Below are 8512 nucleotides of genomic sequence, written 5' to 3'. Positions count from 1 at the left end.
CATAAATAAACATCGCAATAAACATCATTGATTTATCAGCGATAAAAGATCATTCGTTAGTTATTAAGCGTGCGATGTCATGGAGCTGAATTTTGCGAGGAGAAAAAGGAGGTCAGCCAACAAAATGTGCGGAAACAAAAAGACGAACGGGAGCGTGTGCAGTAGGTAGGTTACAAAAATAGAGGGGCAATTTCGCGGACGACCACATCCACCAGCGGTCATCGAAGGGGCCCTCGCTTTTTACGATCGTTTCGGATCCCTTCAACCGGCAGGAGCCGGCACGAAGAGGAGCAGTCGAAGGATCGCCGGTGAGAAAAGAAAAAGAAATGAGAGAGAGAGAGAGAGAGAGAGAGAGAGAGAGAGAGAGAGAGAGAGAGAGAGAGAGAGAGAGAGAGAGAGAGAGAGAGAGAGAGAGGGAGAGGATAGGAGGAGGCTCGGCGATTGAATGGTTCTGCCAAATTAATAATGATTTATGAGGTCGGTGTACCCGATACACCATTCTATTAACATCGCATTATTCGATCGACAAATTACATATACCGACGGTCTCGCGCTTTCGGACCGCATTCGACACTTTTTATTTGCGGTAACAAATGACCCCGGGCAATTACCTCGGACGCGTGCGTGATAAGCAGGGATCCGCGCTTAACAAGATCATTCTTTAAAAGCTTAAACATTCAATAAATAAATCTTTTTTGTCCAAAACGCGTTCGAATAATTATCATGTAATGTAGAACGTATGATATATTGTAATATATGAATATAACATTAAAGGACGCACGAGATAAAAGCCCGATTGATGAAAAATCAAAGACGGGATGTAATAAATTTACCTTTTTCATGATATTTCAACGTATATTGTATATTTTTGTTGAATGCTGCATCCCGCTTCCCTAATTGGCCGCTTCCGCAAATTTTTCGCATTGCGTGTAAAAATTACTGCATAATACGTTTTATTAATGTTTTCTTCGCCGACGTGTGTGTTACGATCTATATTTTCCGATAAGTATCGATATCACAAGGTATATACCATCCCTCTCCTCCGTTATAATACCACGTAAATTTTCAACAATAAACATCACATTGCGCATGCAAAAGATTCGCGCGAGAGACGCGTCGATTTTTCCGTAGTAAAAGTTTTTTCTTTTCTTTTCCTTTTTTTGTTCCACGTACCTTCGCCCATCGATCGGGCCCAATGATGCGGACGGTAGCCATTTTGAAGCGCGCGGGCCCAGTTTCGCGGCTTCTTCGTCGTGATGTGGAAGAACGTGGCGAACGGGTCCACGGGAGTGTGGGGGCGCACTTATGGCTCATTGGGCAGGCGAATAAATTCGTCGCGACGTACCCGTGGATTACGTGAGGGGGCCGCTGGTCCCCGAATTATGGCGTGAGGGGACGTTCGCCTTATCTTGGACATCGGGGCCCCTCGAGAGCTTCCTTCTTAACGGGTGACCGAACACGAGCTACGCGTATACGCCTTGCTCGCAATGCGTGTCGGACTTTTGTGTGTACGCGAGTCCTCCTCTCTCTCCTACGGCGCCGACACTTTTTATCCGCGACATGTGACAACCGATATAACGGGGCGATTTTTTTTTATTACATTTGATCGCGATACAATGTCACTCTTCGTTGGGTTACGCGCGCGCGCGCTTGCTTTTAAACGTTAAACCCAGTGACCCGAGGTGACAATGCATCATAAGGACGTTGAAGTTAAGAATCGAGATTCATTTGATTTTCTGCCTCTGAGGAAATTTTACAGTTTCCTCTTCTTTTTTCTTTCTCTCTTTAATTTTTATTTTAGATTATTTAGTTACAGATATAATGAGGTTTGCAATCATAGATATAATGAGAAGCAGATCTTTAGAAGTAATTTTGTGTAGTGAATTTTTTGAATCCGGACATAAATTTACGCAAAAGTAGTACGCTTTAAATACTATACTTCTTCGCTACAAACTCTCTGCGACATTAAATTAAACTAATATTCATCCACATGATTTTTACAATTTTCTCTTTAGCAATCATGCAAGAGAAGATTATTCATTATCAGAGCTCTTCGTATATAGCTACGTAAGGCGGTCGAGAAATTCCAGGAAAATTCAGATCGAGCTGGTAGACCATCTCCCTCTCTCTCTCTCTCTTTTTAATTTATAATTTCATTACAGATTCTCGGACGACCGCATAATAGCCTCGTCCCGTCCCATATGCCATCTGGCACGATCTTCGGTAGGATCTATATCTACATGCGTATCGAAAGATCAATCAAGACGGAACGACGTCTATCTTCGACAATCGACGGCGGCGACGAGCCCGGTTATAGTTTACCAAGGCGTGTAATCATGTTACGATCGAATTTACATGGCAAATTGCGCCAACGTAGAAAGAACGATTTCCTTCTGGCTTGGGCATCGGATAGAAATTTTTCTGTCGGGATGACTCTGTTCCGATCTTTCGGAAGCCTATAACGCTCTTCTTCCTACAGAAATTCATATTTCACATAGATCAAAATCCGCTCTCTCTCTCTCTCTTTTTCTTCATATAGTATTTTCGCGACGCAATCGTTTCGATATCATCATCCACATCTGCATAAATTTATTTTGGAATCGCATTGTTAAATACATTGTTAATAATAAAGCATCATTTTTACGTTATATTATTACTGATAGCTACACTAATATATAATCGAAAATTATTCGTTGAATAATTGAAATGAATAAGTGACATTTGAAATCGTAAGATGCAAAACAAAATTATACGGTCCTCAAAGTTGCAAAAATTTTTTTGTAGGCATTTTCTTTCGTTAACGTTGTTATAATTTAGCCTTTCTTTGATACGGATGAGACACGCTTGTAAAACGCGATTGACGATAAAATTCGATTCTAGTGAAACGTACATCCTGTGACCAACGATTCGTAAAGCGTGAAATATAGCGCGATCTTGCACTTCACGGTTTCAATTTTGAAATGGCAAGTACATCTTTTTCGGAGCGTAAAATGAGTTACCTGCATCGTCATGAATATTAGGATAGAAAATTACGTTTATATACAATGGGAGGAATTTAATCGACAGAAGACGACGACGACGATCTTACGCGATACATAGGCATAGTGACGCAGCCAGACGGAACGAATTATTCTAATTCGCTCTGTATTCGGACTGGCGCGTCTCTCTAGGAAACAGTCATTAGGCTTTTAGACGTGCCTAACCGGACCTAGACAATGGCTTTATTAGTGAGGTGGAGATTATTACGAGAAGAATCATCGCTGCGCGTTAAATCTCAAAATTTTCCACGTACTCTGGCAATGATGCTCCTTTTCTTCTTTATTAGGCAATAAATTTCCATCGACATTTCAATCGCGTCTCTCGTAATAATTTTCATTTGTGTCGATTTTATTGATCTTATCTACTTTTTATAATCTATCTATATCTATATATATAAAATATTTAGAATTTAATCCAAGAGAGAATTTAATTTTTTTTTAAATAACAGGAAATTTTTTTAGCTACATCTAAAATTATTAATTAATATTAATTCATTTTAAGCTATGTGTATTACGTTAAAACTGTCTATCTCATTATAATTTATCTATAATAACAATATGGATAAGTATGGTATACGATACGGGATCACGATAAGTTTAGCGTTCGCCTTTACGAGGCTCTCATTCATAATTCTAAAGTAGGACATTCGTTGAAAAAGATTCGCGACGTTTGGCCAATTGGCGAATGCGGGACAACATTGTCCACGTCGGTTACATAATGGGCCTCCTCTCGTGCGTCCCGTAATAGCGGCGGCCGGGTAGCCCGGGTATTTAGATGAGTTGACTCCAATTGGCGTACCGTGAGAATCCAGTATCTGGTACGCGGACAGGCCGAAGCAGGAGAGAAAAAAAAAATGGGTGAACTTAATCATGCAAATTGCTCGACAAGTTGCGCAACTCCTGTTTCGTCTTCGCGCACGTCAATCTATTTTGCTACTTATTCGAGTTATTAGGACAATAGAATATTTTTAATCGAATTCGTAAGTCAAGTTGTATAAAGATTGGCTTGGTACGAGGCTCTTTCTCTTTCTCTCGTTCATAACCGACGCAGTTAAATGGCACGCTTCGAGCGCGTACAGCACGTGTTTTTATCATTATTATAATTAACCGATTTTGTTTGCGCACCGCGAACACGATCACAGTCATTAACCGATACCTTATACTCGTAATTATCTATCTAGTTACATATGCTACGTAAACGGGATAATGTTCATTATCGTTGCAAGCAAACATCGAAATACGATGCTACAAATAATGGAAGTGCATTACGAATTTTCTTTAACATTTTCTCTGTTTTCATTTTAATAAATTAGACTCGACTCGAAACGTATATAAAAGTCTGAGAGAAGAAATTTATATTCTTGAATTTTTGGCGCAGACAAAGCAGATCTCAGACACACACACAAATATCTCTTAAAGATAAAAATCTTAAAAGTTACTGAAAAATATCTAAATCCTGAAATACATGTGTTTCGCATTTTTCGGAAACACACGTTATAGTAGCTTATCGATATGCATCTTAAGTTCGCAAAAATATTGTGACCAGACGAGACGCTCTTCGTTTAAACGAAATAGCATCTACACTTCTCGGCCAAGTGCAAGCGCGAGCGCAGATGAACTTCCATCGACAGATTTCTGCGTGCAACGGAAGAGCCCGCCGTGGATGATTATGCAGCGTTGTGACGAGGAGGAGGCAATGCGTGCGAGGCTTCGCGCGGCCGTCAATTACGATTAATTAGAGCGGAGACTGACAGCGGACGCGGCGACGCACGGGCTACTTAATACTTTAACTTGTCGCCAACCCTCTGCGCGAGACTTCACTTCCTCCGTATGTTTCGTCAGATATTTACGACCGAGCTTAGCGCCCATATCGCATAGCGAAAATTCACTCGTGTTACAAATCGCGCCTTAATCTTTGTATTCGCTAGTAAATCTGTAACAGAAATTCTCGAATCGCTCGCGACAACGAAAAATCAATTTCTACGATAATCCAGCGATCCCAATCATTAGTTTTTCAATCGCGACAAATTATACCGATTAAGAAGGATATTTTCTTCTATATGTGTTTACATTATATTGTATAATGAATATAATAGCCTTCTTTGAATTCGTGAGTAGAATCTTATAATATTTATACCATGTTTAGGAATATTAAAATTCTTATATAAGCAGATATTTATGTATGTAAATAGAAGAGGGAATTCGAAGAGGGTTCTAGAGATCCTGAGGCGCCGCAATTTTCTGGAGATGTCGGAATCAATATTCCTAAAAGAATAATCAAAATATGTGTTCGCTTCTATCGGTTAAACGTAGCAGTATCTTGCATTATTACTATTGTGCGAATAGGAAAAGGATTTAATGAAAGTCCATCCTCTACAAAATGAGTGTAAAATGATAACTTTCTCTCCCTCTCTCCTTTTATATCCTGGAAACAATTTGCCAATTGCTAAACACTTGAATCGGCCGCTGAAACGACATGCAGTTCTTGACAATGCAACACCCGCGCGAAACGGAGCTTCTACGTAATGATATGGTTTTCGGTTTCTGTATTGAAACACGATTCTCTCAATGGGGTAGGTCATGCCGCACGAGTATCGTATACGTGTGCACACGCGTGTAATTCCTTGTAGAAGAGCATTCCTTGACTGACATTTCTGAATGAATCATTTCGTCGTAGTTCCCGTTTGCCCCAATATGACTTTCAAAATTGGAGAACGTGCGTCACTTAAAGTCTACTTCAAGTTTTTTGACTTAAATACTTGGCAAAAATTTTATTTCATATTAAGATTAATTTAATACAGAAATAGATAATTAATTTTGTTTTAATATACAGTAAATACTTAAGGTATAAGATTATCTTAAAATAATTCGCGTATTGTATAATTATTTAAAAAATCAGCTAATTTATAGAGAGAAAAATTATTATCATCTTTATATGGCACAAATTATCAATATTTTTTCATACTTTTCCTATATTGAGGCACACAAAAAAACCTATTAAAAAATACTATTACACAATATATGATTATCGCGTTTATTATTTACTCTCACGCGTTCGATAAAAAATATTAATGTCAAAATTAAAATTAATTACCTGCCATTATATTCGTCCGAAGTGAGATAATGTAATCTTTTCCGCGATATTACCGTTTCTGCAAGTATCGCAAAGAGATATAAAAAAAAATAAGAAAGAAAAGTAGATCGTGTTGAGGAGGAGAAGATGCAGATGGGCCGTCAGCCTCTTTTCCGCAGGGGCCCGCGATAAATTCAACGAGGGCCAGTTCGATAAGAATCGAACCATCGAGCATCGTGGAAGTGCTAAGTAACTACCGATCGTATCGGAGATACGCGAGAGAGCCGCCCGATCGCGCGGGCCCCTTCTTTCGCGCATTATACCATGCGGAGATGGATGTATTTATTGTGTCCCGGGGTGCGGAACGATCGGCAGGTCGGTATCCTGAAATCGAAGGGCGACAATGGAGGTGCAAACAGCGTAAACAGTCGCGTTTGACGTTTATGAATCGAATTCCAACACCCCGTTGTATACAGATGGCGGATAAGGGTAAGAGTCCTATATCGTAGCTAACGCCAACTCTCTTAGCAACCCCCGGAGAGCGGGATGAGCGCCCGAAACGCGTACTCCCTTCTTCCCATTCTCTTATCAATTTTAGGTCTCGTCGAGTGCTGGAATGGTTTAAAATAATATTATTATATAAGATGCTGAAAGAGAGAGAGAGAGTTTACTATGTTTATTTTAAACATCGAGATATACATATATGCATTTGATGCTCGTTATTCAATTACCTTAATTCGACTAACGCAAAAATTAATATTTTTAATATCTTTTCATTCTCAAACATATGTTTATAAAATTACAAATTTCGATTGAACTAATTATCGTTGCTGTAATGATATAAACATATATAATGGCATAAATATAAACATAATATTTTTGTTAAATTAGGGTAAAATCAAGAAGCAAAACGAGAATATCAACTACATATTGTATTTTTCTATAAATATTTACATAACATGTTACATATGAATTAATTCTATAAAAAAGCATAAAAAATTTTGAATTAAAAATGATTAAAAGATAATAAAAAGATTGATATAAAAATGATAAAATTAATTCAAAAATTTAATTTTAATGATCATTCAATTAACAGCCAACATTATGGGATCTCCGTGTTTTTCCCCATGTTTGTGCGGCACGCCGATGCGTTCGTGCGTTCTATAAGAGATATCCTATTAATTCATCCGATATATTCCAACCGGCTTTGCCGTTTATCCCACAGGAGGATCGCAATTTGTCGTAATGACATTACGTTTGCGTCACCGCGTGGCCTAATCCTATAGACTCCGACCCCATGGAAGCTGTCAATCCCCAAGAGTTGTCTACGGGCGAACTCTATTGGACGAATCGCCCGGCCAATCGTCGAACACAAAAATTCGGGGTGTCATTGTACAGAGGGTTCCCGAGATGTTCGACATATGTTTAGTGGGCTGTCGTCTCCATTTCGTTGTAAGGGAATAAATAAGAGGGTGGAACTGGTTTTCGCGCGGATCTACGGCACAAGAATCGAGCGGAACCGGTACATATAATCTTCTTAACATAAAATAATTTTTATATCGATACGTTACAAAAAGAATATTTCTCTTTGTATTAATCATCATTTTTTTACGAACGAAAGAAAAAAAGAAATAATTCTTGTATCGATATCTGTGTTTAATGAAATTATATACTGGATTTTAAATTTCTAATCTACGAAGCGTCTGAGATTCCTTCGATAACTGTAAAATCGACAGCAGCATTATTATTTTTCATCGACGTTTTCGCGATAGGAAAGAGGTCCAATTATTCGCGAGATTCGGTTACGGGGGGGGGGGGGGGAGGGGGCAGGCAATGTGTCGGGGCGCCAAGTTAGGATCCGATGCGAGGGCGGGAAAGGGTGTAAGGTGACACCTCCGGGACAGGTCTGGCTTCCCGTCAAGAGCACGTCCGAGATAATCATATTCATAATTCGCGAATTCGCAGAAACCGCGTCCGAGTTCGCGATGGAGAAAGAACCGCCGCCGAAAGATGGCGGAGATCGCCCCTTTTGTAATACAAAAGTCCAAGATGTTCGGACGATTGTTGACGCTCCGGCGAGAAACAGAGTTCTTTGATAAATGTATTATAAATTATGATGCATATATTGATCATCGACGAAAGATTATTAATCTAACATAGTTGTTGAAAACTTTTTTTTTTTTTCCCCCTCTATTATCTTATGTATTATAAATATTGATTTATATCTATAAATGATATATAGAATAAGATTTAGAATTTTTGGAGAATAATTTATCTATCGCAAAAAAAAAAAAGAGATGTAATGTTTTCGACAACAGTCGAAAGATTACGTCTTAAATTTTTCATAAATTACAGATGCTTTATTACAGCCTTTTTGTTTATCTTTTGTCTCCTTATCCTC

General features: G+C 38.8%; 1 protein-coding gene across 1 annotated transcript in view; it reads right to left on the bottom strand.

Annotated features, from left to right (window-relative positions):
- The window catches only part of So (sine oculis), a 48758-nt gene that overhangs the window by 2125 nt on the left and 38121 nt on the right, over nucleotides 1–8512 (bottom strand). The window lies entirely within an intron of this gene.

The sequence above is a fragment of the Polyergus mexicanus genome, unplaced genomic scaffold (genome assembly GCF_030449975.1).
Source record: "Polyergus mexicanus isolate NDT 795.1 unplaced genomic scaffold, iyPolMexi1.0 SCAF_11, whole genome shotgun sequence".
Lineage (NCBI taxonomy): Eukaryota > Metazoa > Arthropoda > Insecta > Hymenoptera > Formicidae > Polyergus > Polyergus mexicanus.
The sequence above is the reverse complement of the archived record's forward strand: the minus strand, read 5'-3'. Positions and strand labels throughout refer to the sequence as shown.